The sequence below is a fragment of the Anomalospiza imberbis genome, chromosome 5 (genome assembly GCF_031753505.1).
Source record: "Anomalospiza imberbis isolate Cuckoo-Finch-1a 21T00152 chromosome 5, ASM3175350v1, whole genome shotgun sequence".
Classification (NCBI taxonomy): domain Eukaryota; kingdom Metazoa; phylum Chordata; class Aves; order Passeriformes; family Viduidae; genus Anomalospiza; species Anomalospiza imberbis.
In genome coordinates, this window is record NC_089685.1 from 70,162,792 (window position 1) to 70,184,094 (window position 21,303).

Below are 21,303 nucleotides of genomic sequence, written 5' to 3' on the forward strand. Positions count from 1 at the left end.
AAAAGCTGCAGCAGCACCTCAGGTTGTACTTTTTTCAAAACTCAGCCCACTGCACACAGGGAGGTCTGTAACAGTTTGAAGTATGGACATGCAGTGCACATCCATCCACAAGAGCCTGGCAATATTTTATTTATGCACTGAGAAAACCATTGGCTATGTAGATGCTGTCAGAAATGGAGACTGAACATCAGAATAGATGTTATTTTCCAGAAGACATCCATCATTCTAGCAGGCAAAAACAAAGCCTCAAGATAATGTCGTTTCTAGAAGAGGTCCCAGGAACTGCAAGATGATGCTGAAAAATGTGGCTCTTGTTGAAATGGGAATTATCCACACCAGCCCAGGGTTCCTCTGGGATGTTTGGTAGGGCACCACAATTTCACTTCCTGGAATGAGGACAGTGCATCACAGGAACATTATAAATGTCAGTTTCCTGACCTGATTGTTGACGTGTTAATTTTGAGAGTTAATCCAAACTTGCCCTTCAGTTTGACAGCTATAGAGCCAGTATTAGGATCAGTTTGTCAGGATCTCCCAGTTTAAGCCACTCTCTAGTGCTGGTGAGGTGTCTGAAAAATAAAATAAAATAAAATCACAGTTCCATGAAACATGGCAAGCCTGGTTTTTAACTCCTCTTGCAAGAGCTGCCTTCTTGTCTCTTCCCTTCCTTTCTCTCCCTCCCAAAATACTGAGACTCCCCAGCTCCCCAGTGGCGCTCCTCCATGGAACCTGGCAGGACTGATCCCATGCTGGATGTCTGCTCTGCTCTCTCTGTTGAGGGCAGTGGTTGCCCAGGAGCAGCCACTGTGGGAGCACAGGGAGGAGGACTGGGGGCGTTCTGCCCATCAGCAATGCCTGAATCACAAACCAGCTTTGGGGTCAGATCAGCCAGGCTTTGCCACTCATCCGGGTCTGCAGCAGTTTGGAAAGGAAAGGAAGGGTTTGGAAATAGAACACACTTACAAGAACACCTTCCAAGCGAGGGGCTCCAAAATAGCATTCTCCTTTATAACCTGATTGAAATAATCAGCACACAGCCAAGCACAGTTTGTTGGTTGCACTCAAAGCAAAACATGCTTCCAGCTGTGAGAGATAATTACTATTTATTGACTGGCTTTTGAGGACTTTTATGCTATATTTAGTTTTAGGGCTGTTTGGGGTTTTTATTTGCATCAGAGGCATTGATGAAAAAGGCTGCTGCTTAGAGCAGTCAGCTGTCTTCTCATGATTAACCTCTTATTTCACTTCAGAATATGTTTCACCTGCAAATGTGCTGGGAAATCAAAATTAATCCTGGGCAAATTCCCACAAGTGCCCCATTGAACCAGTAACTGCATTCATCAGCACTACCCACTGATAGCCCTTTGTTCTTCTGTAGTGGTGGGGGTTTTATTTGAGTATCTTCCCAAGGACCAGAAAGGACAGTAATTATAACCATCTTGCTAGAGGGGTGATTTTAGAAGGGGCTGTAGCAGCTGGAACCAGTGTTCTATCCAGTTAAGTGTTCCCACTGCCTTCAGTGACCAGCACAGTTGCTCCAGAGGCAGAATCAAAAACCAAAAAATAAGCCCAGAAGTGTTTTAAATCTCTTCTAAAAATTTCTAAATCTCTTCCAGGACAAATTTGTTGAATGCAATTTCTGTTAGCCTTTATCTTTATTTCACTTGGATGTGGCTTCAAATGGGACTCAAGGGCTGTGAAGGCACTGAGGGAAACTGACTGTCCATGCTCTGCTTTCAGTGCTGTCTTCCACTTTGGTGTGATGTGAGGACAGTGCAACCTGAACTATGCAAAAAATGCAGTGGCAAACAGGAAAGGTCAGCCTACAGCTCTGGTGCCACAACTTTGGCAGCTGCAGACACACAAAAGGGAAAAGGGCACAAAGAAGGAACAGTGAATCAAAAGAATTAAAAGGTTTTGCTAAAATATTCTTTCCTCAATCAAGATGTTTCTCTTTGGAACTGGGCCTGAAGTTTATGTCACCTAAAACTGAAGTATTTCATTTTGGAGCAAGCAATGTTGCAACTGAAGCGCTGAAAACAATATTTTTTCCCCCTTATTTTGTTTTGTTTTCCCTGAATGGCTCCAAAGATGTCTTCAGACAAATCCAAAACAGTTCTCATCTCCCCCAGCCTGTTTAATATATTAGGGTCCCAAATGGTCTCATCACAACATGCCAATTGCAAAACTCATCCCCTGTCTTTACAGGGAAGTTGTGGAGCACACATGACTAATCTCAGAATTAAAATAGCCAGAAAGAAGCAGCAAGATCAAGCAACAATAATGTTAACTGCTTGTAAAAGGTGCAGGACCACTGGGTACCAAAAAGGATTGAAAAGCTAAGATTGCCCATGATTTTAAAGATTATTTGAATCGACAGGAAGAGTCAGTTTAATATGTCCTCCTTGTGAATTTGGGGTGTGGAGTCAGACAATATATTGTAAAAATAGATTTTTAGAGAAATATTGCTGTCAGCAGGGTAACCTCACAACCGTCCACCACATTCCCACCCCTGTATACAGCCAGGAAAACACAGAGAATTAATAAAGAGTCAATTTAGGACTAGTATGAGAAGACTGGAATAATTCTACGGGAGTTTTTTTTTCCTGCACTGAATGCAGAGATGGGAGCAATAAGGAATTACAAAACAACATTCTTGCTTTTAAAAGTGGCAAATGAATTCATTTTGCAGAAGATTTAAGCATCAGACAAGTAGGGACCTGAACCCTCCTCACCATTAAGACTGAGATCAAGACTGTCCTCTGGGTTACTGTAGACAGAGAGGTTTATTATCAAACTAAAATCTCAACTGTATTTTCCCATCTGAGGGTCCAGGCAGCACAGCTGTCTATGAACCAGGTGCTGCTTTGAAAAGGATTAAATTCCGTCTCCTCTTGAATTTCATGGAAGCCTTTTTTTAACTTCAGTGGGAGAAAGACTAGACCAATGATGAAAATCATATCCTGAGCCAGAGTGAGATCAAAAGATTCTTAACACTATGAAAATTCACAGAATTCACAGAATGACTAGGTTGGAAGAGACCTTCAAGATCATCAAGTCCAACCCAAATTAACACATTATTTGAAAAAAAATTAAAATTAACATATTATTAAAATTGCTGGAGAGCTGAAAATCAGATTCAGGTTGATTTGCAGGGTAAGAGTAGTCATTGAGTAAGGCATCCCAATGTTTGTAATTAAGGAGAATAAGAAGACAATTTTAAGGCAGAACACGCCATTTAAATAACCACCTTGAGTGAATTCAACCATGATTGCACAAGACACTGCCACCAAAGTGAATAAGATGAAACTTGAGGTCACTGGGAAGTTAGGAGTGTTCTAGTGTGTCCTCTCCCAGTAACATTTGCCACAGCAGAAAGAGGCAAAAGCCTTAAGGCATATTCTTAAAGACTCTCCATAAAACTGACTCCAATTTGTTTCATCCCTCCTTAGCAAAACCTAAAAGAATAAGAGCAAAAGAAATAGTCAGGGGGTTATGTTTTCTCCCCTGTAGTGTCACAGCGTTGTTCAGTGCTGGTTTTCCAACCATAACTGCTGGCATCAAAAGAAATAAGAAATAAGGTTATTAGCTGTGGCCCAAGGGAGTATATCAGGTGGAGTACTGCCTTCTCCACCCAGACTAAATGTGTTACTGATGGAGGGGAAAGATGCACTGCAGGACTGAGAATCAAATGCTGCAGTACAACAAATTCATCCCACTGGTTCTCCATTTTTGATCACAGCCTCCATTTTGCTCCCCCACCTCTAAAATCTACAGCACAGGCATGCCCAAAAGGAAGCAATTTAAACATTATTAGAGTGGTGGATTTGGCAGTGCTGGCGGGACTTGATGATCTTAGGGGTCTCCTAAATGATTCTAGTTTTCTGTGTTTTCACACCATATAACTGCTTCAAACCAGAGGGAAAAAATATATATATATATTCTAAATACTCCTCGATACGCTCTGGTTTTCATTTGATGAAACTTGGAGAGAAGAATTCATGATATTAATCCAGTTTTCAGCTGGAAGGTGTGCACATCATCACCAGTAACCTCTTCTCAAATCATCATAAAATGTAAAGGTATGGAGAACAATCTGTTTTCATGATTAGAAGTCAAAGCTGGGCTTACAAGTGAGAGTGCCCATGTGTCTCTGTAGGAGGAACAAGAGAATGGAGAGTTGACTTTACTGCTTGTTCGTGCCGTATCTTGCCTTTTAATAAATTCACTTGTTCTAATTCACAGTGAAGTCAACTAAACAACTCCCATTGTCTTAAATAATTAATCTAGTCCAGGAAATAATTTCAGAACTTTTCAGCACCACTAAATTAATTCAAGAAGATGAAGAAAGAAGATAGATTACCCAAGAAAAATATTAAAACTAAATTCCAACTTCTGGTTTCAATAGAAATGCAGAAGATGCTAGCCTGTGACTTTGAAACACTGGCTGCAGTTCCCTGGGCTCTTTAACTTAACAGAACTTAGCTTTTAAAGGAGGAAGAAAAATTTTCAATGCATCAACTATGAGCTGGGACAGTTTTTTCAAGAGAAGCACATCTACAGCACATGGATTATGGTTCCATGGGGAAGGGACTGCATCACATCACCATCAAAGGCTCTTTAGCACAGGACTGTTGTGCAAACTGGAGTCATGTCACCATCCACTTCTCCACACATTTTTCTCATGAATGCTGAGGCTGTCACTGCACTCCACATGGAGCTGATTCCAACAGATAAACCCTGCCTGAGTCCTGGCCACAGAGGGAATGCACAACAGCAAATTCATCTTCCATAGCACAGCAGAAGGCACTCGGGACATGCATTACTCCACACGAACAAAAAAATCTTCACTTGCAAATGTGTCTGCAGCACTAGAAGTGCAGGTCAGTCTTGGGTCTGGCCATCTAAATCTCCCCTCTGCCTTTTGAATTCACCAGGCCAGAGCTCAGTTTTCCCCATGAGGAATGGAGATACTGTGATTTCCCAACATAACAAAAATGACACAGAGACAAACACACCAAAACCACTCCAAAATCCTGAAGTCCTGACATGCAAACAGGTGTTAAATTTATATCAGAGAGAGAGAAATAACCTTTAAAGGTGCACATCCCTGTTTCTGTGTGAACCTCCATGAACTTCCCCCTTGGATTATGCCTTTCTAGCTGTGTTTACAGGAAACTGAAAAATGACTGTATGGAAGAATACTACGGAAGAATACTATTTCTTAAGGGCTCAGTTTGCAGATATTATAACGGATAGCTTAACAGAGATTTTAATGCCTCTCTGACTAATGCCGTATTTCCTAGTAAATGTATAAATATATCATTGTTAAATAAACAGTTCTCTAACTTCTTGTAATTACACACAGCTGCAAAAACCTGTTTGCTCAAATGTCAGGAAGCAACATAGAACTTTTTGCCTTTTCAGATTTTCCCATAACCACAGGCAATTTATCCTGAAGCTTAACATTGCATGTGTATTTTTTTCCTTTTTTTTTTATAATTAGAAATCAACTTTTATTTTTAAGTTTTCATGGTGCAATGACTAACAATATACTTATTGGCCTTTCCTCAGAGATCTTTGACAAAGCTTTCACAAAGATTTTACTTAAAGCAAAAATGGTTGGAGGTCAAGGTTGACAATCACAGGTGTCAGCTTCCCATGATATCCACAGGTTCATTATCTGCAAACAACTCTGCTATTCTTTGCCATTTAAAATCATTGTGCTGCCTAAAGTGTCTGAAATGTATTGAGTTTCCAACAGAAAAAAAAAAAAAAAAAAAAAAAAAAAAAAAAAAAAAACAAAACCAAAAAAAACCAGGGTCATAAACCCACAGAAGCCATTTGGAATGAAAGATGGCCCTAAATTAAAGCCTTGATCCAGACCCCTGACTGCAGCTGAAATTCAGATCCAAACCTATTCACTCAGAAACTAGTGATGAGAGCCATACAAATATTTTAATACATCAACAATATTTCTATACATATAACTTCTTGTCTGGCTTCTTTCCTTGGAAAGAATGAAATCAGAATCCCAAGTTCAAGCTCTCTATAAAATCTGGGAAATGTTTTATCCACCTCCAGACTCTGACAGCGTTGCCCCCTGTTTGAATTCTATTCCAAATAAGAAGTAAAACTTCTGTTTTCCAAGCAGTCCAAGATATAAATACTCCAGTGTCATTGAAAGGAAAAGAAAACAAAGGAAAACCAAAGATCATAACCAAAACCCCCATTTCTTGAAACTCATTTCAATGTGTTAGAAGCGTTGCTGCTTATCTATTCATTGAATAAGACTAATGGGAAGTTTTATTTCTTACTGCTTTGCAGGATAGATTCCATTATTAAAAAGGGGTTAATTTCATTAAATTCATTTAAATTAAAATAAAACACTAGGAATAAGAAGATCCAAAGACAAGAATAAGCTCTCATCTGTTTTAGATAAGACGGTCTCTGGGCCAAAAGGAGAAAACTATAAATATTTTTATGTTTAGTTGAGCTGTAGAGTCTTAATCTCACCTGATCAGGGCAAAGCTGTGAATTTTGTCTCAGAAGATACTCACATTTTAACTACACACACTTGTCACTGCCTATCTCCAAACTAACATCTCTGCCACAGAAATGCATGTCAGACCTGGGAGGGGTCTGAAGGGAAAAGGGAACAGGAAGAAAAGCCTGGGGGACTGCTTAAAACTCTAATCCTGGAGCATCCTCTTTAACTAGCTCCAAAAGTTCATGCATAATGCCCTCTCCACACAGCCCAAGAGGCTATGGCTGACAAATTCCAGGTGCAATGAAAACCTTTGGAAAGCATCTCAAAAAAAGCAAACCCACCCACAAACTCTGATTCTTGACCTCGGTCTTCCCTTGAGAAAGATGAGCAATCACAGTAAGTAGCTAACAAAAATTAATTAGGACTCATTCTCCTGGTGTAAATAGTGAGCAGTAGGGAAATGACAATGGTTTCCAGCAGCTGAAGTACATTTTGATCACAGGCGTTTTCTGTAATAGATAAGCCAGGCACTGTTTTTGTCAGATGCATGGAGAACACAGTGGCTGAAACACATTCCAGCTTGTAATATTCAGTGATATATTTCAACAAAATCCTTTCCTCTCTTTGCATTTTGTTTCCGAGAGCAGGCTGAACAGCATCTTTGTGCTAACATCCAGATTGTCCAATAGCGTTTTAAACAGAGCAGGGGAGCTGGATTCTAAAGCAGATGGGAGCCAACAGGATTGCTAGAGAACGAGGCTGATGCTCACGTTTCCTGACACACACATACGAGGGCAGACTGCAGCATTCTGCTCCTGCTGAAGGGCTGGGACTCGGGCCAGGCAGCTGCAAGAGTCAGGATGAGAGGACAGAAAGGCAAAATGATGCTGTGCAAGGGGAATATTGTGTGACTTCCACGATCTGGTGCAAACACAGGAACAATGCTACTCCATTGCTATTTTTCACCAGAAAAGGAATCTGGGCTTCTTTCCCTAGGTGCTGAACTTTCAGTCTTTCCTCTCTGCCTATCAAAGCTTCAGGGACCCAGGGCTGCCTATAGCTAGTGAAAGGTCTGCTATTTGCAATCCAGCAGTAACAGGATTTGAAGCTCAATGCATTAATGGGTCTGGTGAAATACAGAACATTACTACAGTGGAAGTCCAAACTCTTTCTGTCATTCATTATTTTAATCACAACCACTTTCTTGAACAAGCTGGATAAAAGGTTAAGGTTCCCTGTTTCAGGGCCAGTGTTTCAGTCCCAGTTATCCCTTGCAGAAAATAACATCAGAGCCATGATGTGTTTCTGTGGATATCCATGCCAGCCATCTCATCGAGGCAGGATGAAAAACAGCTACCTCTAAAGTCTATTTTGTTCAGACACAGTTTGCCTCAGGAAGCAATTCACTGGGCAGAAAGTCCCTGCAGCTAACATGGCCTGCAGTGCTCAGAAACCAACTCTGACACACGTGCCTTAACCAGGGGCTCCCAGAGGAACTTTGCTACCATCACACTGCTTGCCATCTGCCTCGCAGACACATGAGCAATGCACGCTCCTCATCAGCCAAAAGCTCACAGCTTGATGAGGACCAGATGTTCTTGGGTCTCACAAGACCTCAGCCATGCAGGCACAGCTGGCAGGGCTCTAATTAGGCATGAACAGGTCTCATTTTCCCTTCAACAGCCATTCATTGACCAACTGCCACCTTCAGACACCTTAGAACTTTCAACTGGCTGCTTTACTTGCTTTGGAGTCAAGAAGAAGGTGGTGCTCTTGTCACAATGTCCCTCCTAAAAGTGTCTGACCTTTAGGATACATGCCCAGGCCCCAGACACACCCCTTTGGCTCAGACCTGCCCTACTCCAGCAGTGCAGGTGTACATCAGCTCCTCCCAGTTCAGCTTGGAGCTAGATTGCCTTGTTAAAGTTTTATCTCAGCATGGTCTCACTGTGGATGCCACAAACACATGGACTTCATCCTCAGAGCACACAGATGGGGCTGGGGCATGGCTGTGTGTTCCAGCAGGCCTGGACAAAGGCAGACAGAAGTCCTGTCAGCTACCACTGAGGAAATAAGCAGAGCTCTATGTTTTATACAGGGCAGGGTTCTAGGCACTCCCATCAGCTTCCTGGATCAGAAAAATCTGCATACCTTATCACTGCTGCTGCACTTCTGGGTGCCAGTTGTGGCATTGAATTATTTCTGCTACGTTAGGATGACCTGGAGAGTGCACCTTTCCCCTGAGCAGGGCAGTCCTTGACACTGCTTTTTCCAATTTTATTAATTTCAAGATGAAATTGCTGTAGCCCACCTCTGACCTCCACCAGAAGCCTTCACAACTGCAGACCTCAGCCTTTCAGGTGAGGCAAGCTGCCATGAGTGCATAAAACATAAGCTGATCTCCCTCCACAGGGTCATCTTAACCAAAATAATTTGGTGAAGCATTGCCTTATTTAAAATCCTAATTGTATCACTTCAGTTGCACTGAGAGTGCAAGAATCTGAAGGAGAAATGACTGCCCAGTCAATTCACTATCACAAATAACTTATTTTAAGAGTGTGCCAACTGCCTAAGCACCCAGGAACAGCTCTGGAAATGTATCAGCAACCAGCCATGGGCGCAGTATGGGCACATATTCTCCTCTAACAGTGATGCCAAGAGCCACAATTTGCTGCTAAGAAGTCTCTAATTATTCTAACTTTACATGTTCTGCTCGGTGTTTATGGTGTGGAGAAACAGAGCATGAGCTCCCTAAGATGCCAGAAAACCTTGCTCAGATTTCAGAACACCTGAGGACAGAGAGGGGGGGATGAGTGCTCTCCTGCATTACCCTGATCAGCTGAGTTCAGCTGACTGCAGAACTCGGGCTGTCCTGCCATTCCCTCCTGACAGTCCAGCTTTTGACCAAACTCATCGCAACTCCTGGCACATGGTACACACCAAAGGTATCTGCAAACCAAACCACCTGTCAGCAGGAACAAGCCTTGATTTTCCTCCATGCAATGGATTCTCAAAAATCTCCCAGTATACTGTATTCCCTTTTCAAGTGAATAGAACCTAGAAACCAGATTGAATAGATCTGGAGGTTGAAAAATGAATCACACCTTGGTTTCCTACTGCATCCCATCTCTCCTAGGCATTTATTCTATTGCTTTTACTGTTCTAGTATTGTTTCTATTGGGAAAAATAGAAAAAAAAACCATAAAAACCAAGCTGCAAAGCCTGTTAAATCCACTTCCTACAGGTGTAAATGCCTGGGTGAAATTTAAGGAACTGAAGAATTAGGACCGCAGCGTTCAAGTCCTGAATGAAACAGGAACCAGAGCTGGCTGGAGGTTGGCTGCAGGATGAACTCTTCAAAAACAGACAGTAACCTTAGCTGCCTGCAGGTGCAGCTTCAAAACCTCTGAATCTTCATCAAAACAGAAAATTCCATTGCTCAACTCCAACGGGAAAAAAGAAACCCAAGCTCCTTGCTCTGTCACAAACATGGAGGTATCCAATTTTCAAGGGATGAGTACACAGGAAATAATTTTTCCCGTAGAAACTCCGTAACTGGGGAGATTTGTTACCTGTTGCAAGCCACATTTCAACGATGACAAGAAGAGAGGTGTGAAGTCAGAGCATGGGATGTAGGACAAAAGCAATTTTCCTGCTCATGGCTCAGCAGTTCTGGATTTTCATCAGTGACTTGATGATCAGCCTGCCCAAATCCTTTCTGGCAGGATGAGAGCCGGTGCTGCTTGAGCTTTGAAGAAGATGTGATGAGAAAGAAGGACACAAAGCACCAAAATCATTCAACCTTCTGTAAGTGTAGCTGAGAAAAAAAATTCACTTGTCAAGTGAAAAAGGTTTCTATTGTGTTAATTCAAACTTTGCAGGCAATTGCAGGCAATGTGAAATCTGTATGAAGGCTAGAGGAGCTTGCATAAACAATTATCCTGTAAGAGAGATCAGAATAAACCTCATTTAGAGAACTTATGTATTTCTGATTGGAGAGAAGCCTGTTTTTTAATTGTTAACTGATGAACTGAATCCTGTGTCAGGTCGCGTTTTGAAATAAGATATGGAAAAACAGTAAAGCAGGCTTAGCAAGCCTAGGAGAAAACCCTCCAAAAATCTCAGAGCAAAAAGGAAAAAAAAAATAAATGGAAGTGTCTTAGGTCAGGTTTAGTGCATGATGAGAACAAGTGGAATACAAAAAAGTTTTTGTGGTATGTTTTCTTTCCACTTTAAAGTAATCACCTACTAATTAGCTGATGTGATGGGCTATTACCATCATGTGTGTCCACATGCCAGATTTATAGCTGGCAAAGAATTCTTCCTTCTCCTGTAACACTTGGAAAGTTGCATAAACACTGATTCATGTGAATCTAGTATTGAAAGGCAATGAGAGGGGCTTGGAGAGGAAAAACTGCTTGCCTTGAATGATGTTTGGGGAGAAGAAAATTCTCCAGAAGCAGTGAATCTACTCCAGAGCCTCCGGAAATATTCGTCCCGATTCCTGCTGGACACTTGGCTAACAGAGACCAGAGAGATTATGCTTCCTCTGCAAGACACAGAAGAGATTATTTCATGATAAGAAATAGCACCAGCTGAGGACCTTGTGGAGAGAGAGGAACCAAGAAAGCAGCAGAGCTGAGATCTTAAAACCAAACACCTTAATTTCATAAAACCCTTTTGTGGTTATTGTTGTTTCAAATCAAGAGTGCAGGGTGGAAACTGTAGCCCAATCCTGGATGTTACTGGAAAAGAAATAGTGGACTCATGCTAATGTCACAAAGGGGGATACATGCATTTTCTACTTTAATTTTGTATGGATTCAGTTTCTGGACTTACCAAACACAGTTTACTTTCCCCTAATAAAAATGGTTTCCTATGTGTGTGTGCCTGAGCCCCCAGGGAGGGTGTGCTTATTTATTTCACGTTTCTGTGCAAGGGCTCAGCCTGATTTAGAACACACATGGGAGGCAGCCTAAATATTTTGATTCTGACCATTTCTGCTGTCATTAACCACTTGAAAACTCATAATTGCAATGACAGACATCTGTCTAAATCAGATGCTATTTCCTTTTAGGAAGTTGTCCTTCCACCAGAGGGAATACATCTAAATCAACTGAAAGCCTGCCTGCACAAGAGACAGCAGCCAGCACCATCGTCCTACCCCATCCCTGCAGTGGTGAGAAGCATCAGTGCACTGCTTTTGCATCTTTGCCAGCCTTGCTGGAGCCTCGCCTTCCCTCTGGGCCCAAGGGAGGTGTACAGCCAAGCTGAGTTCCCGATGGGAAGGCACTGCAGTGTGGGGCAGAGATGCCCGGGGTGGCTCCCCGTGGCAGCTGCTCACAGGCAGCAGCTCTGCTTGGACATGGAATTCTGGCTGGAACACCCACCTGACCTCCAGGTCTCTGTGCTGTACTGCCTTGCTTTGTACAGACATGGAAAAGGAGACCCCCCCCCCTTCAAGTGCTGTTTTAGCAGAGAGGGGGTTCAAGTGGCATTCCCACCCCCCAGCTGGGCTTTGGGTGGAGATGTCTGTGGAGCAGGAGAGCGTGTCCTAGGAGGAGATATTCCCTCAGGACATGAGATGAACCCCAGCTCTCCTGCCCTTAGAAATCCCTCTCATAAGGTATCATCTCACAGGTCGGAAGCACTGGCAGCTGGTGGTGAATAAATCACACCCTTTCATCTCTTTAACACAACCTTGCTCCTACCTTCTAATAAATGAAAACACTACGTTTCCTTTAATAAGAAATGCATGAAAGTGTGCCATTCATAAAAAGATTCAATTAAACATATGAAGCATATCCTGCTGTGACCCACATCTCAGCAACAATGTGATCTTTCTTTTGTGGCAGTGGGACTTGTTCAGGCAACTTTTGGTTTTGATTGTTTTATTCTATTTTCCTATTTAAAACACACAATTCATCCCATTCAGAAAAGTTGTTCAAATCTTTGGGATTAATTTTGCAAACATAAAATAATTTTCTAGTGCAAAAGTAGTAAATACAACAATTTATTTCAATAGAGGCTGCCAAATCATGTTTTTTCTCCCTGAAGCAGAAAAATATAATCCTTTTTCTTCCTCTTAATGGAAAATACAGAGGAGTTTTGCTATAGGCCAATTAGATCAAAAGGATTAATGGTGAAATAGTTCACAAGAGACAGATCTTTCTTCCCCAGGCTTTTATCTTCTAAATAATTATACTTAGGCCTGAATATAAAAGACTAAAATGTTAGTTTAAGAGCTGATTTTTCAGAAGTATTTTAAATACCTTTTGCCACCTTTGATTTCAACAGTCTGAGACAGGAAAGTGAGCCAATGAAGGAAATTATTCACCCCAACAACGGAGTCCAAAGTCATTACCTTGAGAGAAAAGTCCACAAATGTACTACCTCGCCTTCATATTCATCTCTTGCACAGTTTGAAACCACAAAAGCAGTTATTGCACTGAAATGTGAAATGTGTTATCCTAAGCAAAGAGATTTCACTGGAAATACTCAGAGCAATTACTGAACATTTATCTTTCTAATGCTTTTGCTGAAGAACAGGACCATTTAATTAGGAAATTAGATTAAATCCTGGCTCACTGAAGTCAATGGGAGTCTGCTACTCACTCCACTGGTTTAATCTTCAGATTTCAAAAGGATTGCCTGTCAGCTAATTGAACAAGTCCTTCAGTGCACTGCTGCAGCAGGTCTTTAACCTCCAGTCTCCTCATCGAGAGACAAAGAAAATTGATATTTATTATTTATTTCTTTTTAAAGAAAATGGATATTTTCTTCATGTAGAGGCAAAGTTCAGCCATGCAGGATGCTGAGTTTTCTGGGAGGATGGTCAAAAATCTCTCACAGAAGCTAAGGCAAGTCTTACCACATCCCAACCTGCATTCAAAGCCAGCACCAAAGGCTTCTGTCCTTGCACTGCAAGTTTAGCACCAAAAAAACTGCACCTGGGAAAACATTTTGGAATAAAAGCTGAACAAAGCCTTATGCCTGTGGGCTTATGATTACTTGATATGCCTACAAGAAAGAAAAACATTTTCAGGACTAAAACATAGTTATCATGAAATACCTAATAGCACAAGTCTAGGTACTACTGGTGTTAAAATGTATTATAAAAATTTATTTATTCCTAACAAAACTAAACCAACATCATCATAAAATATGCCACCATGTTATTAAAAAAGCATTAGAGAGGGTTTTTTTAAAAGACTCATGGAAGTGAGGTTTCAGTGGACATAGCCTAAGGCTCAACAATAAGAAAAGGTGAATTCAGTCTCAAACCATTCTTTCACTGCCATGCTGTTGACACTGGGTGTTGCAAGCACATCTCAGCATTACCTTGTGAGTTTTGTTCAGTGTTGCTGTGAATTAATTGAAAAGGTCAGCACAAAAGGCTATGGCAAGGACCTGTTACACATCCCAGTTGGACCAAGACACATGAGAAACGATTGCTGGAGTTTATTTTCAAAAAAATGAGAATTTATAAAGTTAACGAGTGAGGTATTGGAGAAAAATATCGTTTATTGCCCCCACAGGTCTGGAAAAATCTGCTGGAGGCAGACTGCATTCCCCAGCACCAGTCCATGAACAGTCTCCAAGAACATGACAACCCAAGAGCCTGTCCCAGCAGTTAGAGCACCATAATTACACACTGTGAAATTTGCTATCATAAATTTCAATTTTCAAAACCAACTCATTTAATGTTCACAGAATGGGAGAAATAGCTTAGTGTTGTTTGCTTCTGGGGTAAGCTGACATTAAACTTAAACTATATGATCACAGGCAATCCATATTTAGGGTCTTTTATAACATTTTGATCATCTCTTTTAAACACAAGCACCCGCCATCAGCCAGTTACAGCTACACATGTATGTGCAACTGCCACTCTACTCCTTGCTAGTCAGTATTTTAAGGTCATCTACAGCATTAATCCTGCTTCATATTTTAATAAACTACCATTCTCTTCCACCAAAAATGTTATGTTGATCTCCTAAACCCCTCTGGCTCCAGCTGTAATTCTCTTCCACCATGGATTTAGTCTGTTGCTGGTCATTACAGCACCACTTGCTTTAATAAAAATAGCAATGAATTTGTTTTCAGTTAGCAGTTGGACCAAAGGGCAATGCAATGAATAGCTAAATAGACATGAGTATATAAAGAATACTGAAAAGAATAGTGTGGACTCTCTGCTTGAAATCCTTACTAAACATTTATTTGTTTTATCCAGCATCAACAGAACAAGGCAGCGTAGTCAAGCAACCTTTTGTAAGACTGAGTTCTACCACAGGCTTGATGCAGGCCCTTAGCATGTCAAGGAAAAGCCACGATCCAGGTTTCAGAAGCACAAGGAATCGCATTTGTCTCCTTTGGGTGGGGGTTTGACTCGTGCCCAGGTGAAGGTACCAGCACTGCAGTGCACACAGCACTGGCAGCATGAGCAAAGAGCTGCTGCCCAAGCTGCAGACACAGGGTTTTCCACCCCCAAGGCACCAGCTTTGACTCAGGAGCTGTGACTTTGCCTGGCTCTTCTCTGCTGTCTTCCATTGCCACTGCTGTCTCTGTCAGAAAGCACACAGCCCTGGATGGGCCTGGCCCAGTTATGTCATTCTTACTCAATCTGAAGTTTCACTGGGAAACTCAGAATGTAGAAGAAAGGCTACTTTTCTATATAATCCCTAAGATGAGTCAACAGCAGCTCTCATCGTGTACCTAGGGGTCTGCATCTTTATTCATTAGCCCTGTCTCCAGGGCCTGTCATGCTAAACCAAGAGTGATCATTGTGCCAATTAAGATTTTTCATTGTTATACTGGGATTTTTACTGAGTCACACAGCACTGACATGAAAGCAGAGTGTCAGCCTAAACTCTGCATTGTGAATTCTGGTTAATTAAGACATAAGGTTGTGGCATCACGATCCCTAGCCAAGAGCAAGCATGGAACAGTAAACAATGCCCTGCTGGAAATGCTCAGTATCAGTGAGAAAAGTAGCACAGTATCATTTGAAAACTCTGCACTGGACAGGGGACAGTGGCAGTAATAGGCCTTTGAGAATGTAGTGTGACTCTTCTGTGCAGAAATGTCAGTTTGGTGTGTTCCAAAAAATATTGTAACACTTAAATATCTGCCTTGAAATCATGCCTCAGGTTTAGCTTTTGTATTTTTCAGATTCTGTGCTGCTTTAGTGTGCAGTTCTCAGCTTCATATTAGGGGGTGGTCAGCTCTCTGCACAGAGCAGGGAGACAAAACAATTCCTGCTCCAGCTGGGCACCAAGGACAAATGATCCAAATCTCAGCCCAGGAGCACAAACAACGTGGGCTGGAGAGAGAAAAACAAGCAGGATGGGACTGCATGGGCTAAAGCTGGAATGGGACAATGAACTCCAATGTGCCAATGGAGCAGAGCTGATCACAGTGAGAGCCCCCGGGAGCGCTCGTGCATTTTGGGACCATTTGGGTTCATCTTGGGTGCAGCCCTGGCTGGGCTCTTGTGCTGCCCAAGGTGGATCCATGGAGGAGATCCTTTCAATAAATCCCTGCTTTATTCTTTAGCTCTGTCCAGTCTCTGCTTTAGGGCAGCCTTCTCAAGGCACCAGAAAGAGCTCTCTAAAGACAGAAAAGGTGATGTTTTTAAAAGTCTACCTAAATGACACAGACCTATCATTGTCCAGCACAGTCTTTAGACAACCGAAAAATCTGAATTTAAAAAAAAATTACATAAAGCCATATTTAGATATGTACTACATATTTCCTAAGAATGTGAATGAACTGCTGAGTTACTTTATTAAGACAAACTCAAGAGTATCTAAAATACAGGCTATAAACTCAACCTTCCTTTCTTCTTAGTTTCAGCTGCCATTTTATTTCCTGATTAGCCAGGCTTCTCAGGTTCTTTCTCTCTGTTCCACATCTTGCCCATAAATTTATTTCATATGCACATTTTTCTCTCTTGTGCTCATTCTAACAAGAATTAAACATATTTTTTCAAAAATGGATAAGCTATAATCAAACACAAGGGGCCAACAAAATCCTCCCCTTAATCTCTCATTGATTCTCAGCAATTTCATGTTCCAGAACTTTTTTAATTCACCCAGCAGAACGTTCCTCATCTGTGTCTGTTTGTGAATCCACACATACATTTATGAAAATTAAAAGCAGCCCTACCATCACAACTGAGGAGAAAAAATGTTTCAGAAACTTACAGATTCTTTTGCAAATAATTGTGGTCTCAGAATGAAAGCTTCTTTTTTCACCCATATCTAGGTGTTAGTGGTTTCCATGACAATTTTTTGTCAGCTTTCCACTACTTCCAGCAGGTCTTTGAATTGAAGTTTACATATGTTGTTATTCAAAGATCAGTTTTCGTATTTGATGAACCCTAAAGCCTTCTTAATAGAGGCTGTTTAAGAGTTGATTTTGACAAAAATGCCACATGCCTTCAGACAAAAGGAAAAACCAACCCAACCACGACAACTTATGCAAACATACATTTGTTATCTTGCAGCTTCAGTAGCCTAACCAGAACACATCGTGCTATCACTCAAACACAGTAAGGGGAGAAAAACATTGAAGGAATTCTTCCAAGAGAGAGATGTGGCAACTTGAGCCACAGCAATCAAAATTAAGACTGCTGCAGTTTCCCTGGTTTGTAGTCAAAAGCCTGTAGATACCTTGGGTGGCACAGGGTCTCCTCCTGAGACACAAAGTCCACTTTGATTAACCCAAGTTCCTGAAGGGCTGGCTCATGAAAGTACCTGAGCTTTTAATTCAATGGAGAAAAAAAATATATATATATATGCAGAAGAAGCTTCTGTACAGAATAATGGAGCATTCAACATGGGCAAAGAATTCTGCAACTTCACTCACTATATGACAAATCTTTTTTTTTTTTTATTTTCTGCAGAAGGTGGTCAGAAGAAATTTGTTACCATAAGGCATCTTAAGCTTCCAAAAGTGAAGACTGAAAAAAGAGTTCTGCCACGTCAGAAAAGGGGAGATATTCCAGGAGAAAAAGTGCAACCCAACAGCTAAAATTCTCAGGAGAGGCCAAACTTGATCCCTGTTCAGCTGCATCTCCTATCATGACTGACATGTCATTGTACAGAGGGATATCCCAGAGACTGAGAGCATCTGAGGCTTGGGGGATAGGGTGGATTTAGATTTTGGGGGATGTTTTGGTGTGGTTTCTTTGTGTGGATTTTTTCTTGCTGTTGTTTTGAAGTGATGTGCAATTCAGATTGGCTTGAATAAAAACATGACCCTGTAAAGCATTTCAAATTGGCAAGCAGGCTGGGGTGAGCATTCAGGCAGCACAGCTGGGTGCCTGAAAAGGGAGAATCCAATCAGCAGTGATTGCACATGGATAAATCCTGTGAAGATGGGGAGGGGGGGAAAGGGATACTGGCAATTTTCTATCCTGCTTAGAACAGGGAAATAAAAGCCTTGTGCCGACCTCAGGGAGAACAGTAACATTTAGAGATTCAAACTTGAAAAGGGAAAATATTTCCTCTTCTGTTGGGTGCTAGACTTCTCTCAAGAAGCATTTGGACATATGAACTGGAGAAAGGAATGAAAGCACATTTGGGAAAGCCTCAGATTGTGCCCAACTGTGCACATCTGTGACTCTGCACACACTTATGCACTGTCTCCTTTAGCCAAACCTCTTTTTGAAACTGAACATGAAGACCAAGCAATACAAAGCCAGCTCAAAGTGGAGAGTTTCAAGTTTTCTAAAACCCCGAATAACAGGCGTTTCAAACCCGAAATAACACCAAGCATTGCCACGGGACAATCCTATTTGCTCTGTGTGCATAAGACACACAATTTGAAGTACACAGACAAAGGGCTCTGATCACACAAGAATGACAACAGCTCCTCCAGCCAGAACCATCCAAACAGGTCTTAGGGACATTAAAAGTGTGTTTTAACATTTTTTGGTTTAATTTAATTGCTTTAATAACTTCAATTTAATTAATAACTTAATTAATTCCTATCCACTGGGAAACAAACAGGAAGACAGCATGGTCCAGTTAATCTACTGCCTTATTGCATCAGAGCTATGTCACTTTTTAGGGTCAGGGTCCGGAGGGAGGTTTTTATTAACTGGCTGGAGCTGCACTTGTGTCGTTTCCAGGAAAAGTCCTTACCTTTGAGTGCAAGGATGTTCAGTGAATGCAGGAGTTTTCCCTTCAACCCAAAGGCAGAGCACAACTGTAGCAGCTGAGGGTCCTCCCTGCTACCTTTGCCATAGATGCTCTTCCATCTTTATCAGATAATCTGATAAAGATTTCCATCTGTATCAGAACCCATTATGGTCTGCTTCTTCTGCTGTCTCCACTGTCCTTGCAGCCAAGCCGAGCTTCTTCCCAAATCCTCAGAACACCTTGGTGCTATTATTTACATTTGGGGGCCTAAGCAGAGACCAAGTTGTGGTCATTTTTCAGTGTCTCACCAGTGAGTCAGACCATTTGGCTTCGTAAGCCAAAAAGCAAAAAGAGCTCAATTCCAGCACCACAAGGAGGAAGGAAATTGAACTGAGCTCCCTCAACCATCAATTCTCCTCCTGACAATATCCAATTCTCATTGCAGATAACAGGCAGGTGGTGACAGATTGCACTGTTTGATTCTCTTCTCCTCTCATGTGAATCTGTTCTCAGGTGAGGCTGTTCTCAGGTGAGGTTTTGTGGCTTTCTCTGGGGGGCACCAATTTTTTCTCCTTCTCTGGAGAAACTCGCTGTCCAGCAAACAGCAACAAAGGAAGGCCCCCATCCTCTGCAGAGCTTCCTTTCAGTAAGACCCTGGCCATAAACATTTAAAATAGTTCTGAAGGAAAGAAAAGGTCGCTGTTATATACAATTGATTGCTTATTTTGTTATCATTATACTGATTTTAAATGTCATGCAGTGAACTAGCAATTGGGCATTGAGTTCCCCTCTGCACTATACACAGACATCAAGGGAATCCTGTTCCTTTCTCTAGCAGGAAAAGGGATTTTTTGAAAGAGTCTGTTTCAGCTCATTATCCAACATGACATGTATATTGTATATAAATTATATATATTGTTTCATTTGTATGTATATACTGTATTTTTATAAGTTAGATATATCATATATTGCATTACATGAGGTATCATGATCTGGACAAGAAAATTATTAGAAACAGAAGCAGTGGATGGGCCTGTAGGAGAAGACACTTCAATTTTAGGAGTTTGCCCAAGGTGTCATCTCTTGGCTTTTCTATTTATTCAGACTGGCAAAACTATGAAACACTGCTCCCATAAGCATCCCCTCTTTTTATAAGAAAAAAAAAAAAAAAAAAAAAACAAGGTTAAAAAAGAAAAGCATCAAACCTTCCCAACCTGTCTCCTAAGAAACAAGAGACTGACTGCCCAGGGCGAGGAATCAGCTGCCAGCACCTCAAACACCAGAGCTGCAGCAGCGTTACAGGATACAAAGCTCTAAAACTCTGAGCACATTATTTTCATGCAGACAGCAAACCTGAACACAGAGGTGCAGCACTGAACTCCCCTGGAGAGTTTAAACCAGAGCAAGAGGTCACACTGCACCCCTGGGGAAGCAGTTTGTTGGGCAAACTCCAGAAGAACTCTGACAAAAACAGGCAGAGAAGAAATGTGATATTGGTAAAGAAAGTCATCTATCCAGTCACTACAACAATGCAGTCATAAAATGAAGGAAAATGTGTTTTATGATAACTCTTGCATTTATGCTCATACTGTCTGAAGGTATTTTTCAAAGTTAATTTCTGTGCCTGGTTTTTTCTGGGCCTTCAGTACCCCACCAAAACTAAACCTAAACCATCATTAGTTGTATTGGTTTTTGTTGGACTCTACAGCACTCTCTCTTTAATGTGGGAAGCTGAATTTCACATAACAGTACAGTTCCCAGCTGCTGCTCTCTCTCTAACAATCAGCCCAAATGATGGTGTCCAACTGAGGTGATTCCAGCATTATCCCAACTGATTCCTCCTTTTTGTTTTCCTGATTCTATCACCAGCATCTGGTGCAAAGCCACCTGCCTCAGCTGAAGATCAAACACCCTTCTCATCTATTTTAGACAAAGTTTTTGCTCTATGCTGCTTGCACTGTCCCTGTAATGCCCTTTTCACTTTCCCCACCACCAGCATAAATTTCTCTCTTTGGGTTACTCACCTGCCTCGATGTTTATATTCAGTCTTTTCCACTGTTTCACACCAAAGAGGACTTGGAGGGACAGTCAACAAATAACCCCTCCTGCCTGACCAGCGTGGCAAGAGCCCATTCCAGAGCATTTCTGTGATCCGGTTTAGTAGAGTTATGGAAAAGTTTTGTTCTACGCCTTATCCATGGGGAGGGGAAAAAAAAGTTCTCTTTTTCAAAACTAGCAGAGCACAAAAATGTGAGATTGATGAAATTGCTCTCTTGCATTTCTTCATTAGCCATCTCAGAACAAATTCTTCCAACGACAGCAAGGGCTGCCATGGGGCTTTTGTATCACCATGGCAGTGAAATAAATGTCGGATATTTGAAAGTCTTTGATGAAAAGAAGGCAGTGTTGGGTGAAATGTGAAGGTGCAGGTTCACATTTCAAACATGAATGGTGGGACACTGCCACACTGGATTTTACTACAAAAACAACTTCAATAAAATATTCCAAGGAGAATTTGTTCTCTTGTCTGCAGCCAGAGGAGTAGTTCAGTCCCACATATACACAGAAATTATCTGGGGGAGAGGAGATGCTTAATCAAGAGCCAAAGAAGAGAAATTCTTGCCCAAAACATCTTTCAGCCCTGGCACCTTGCCATGTGACCAGAACTAA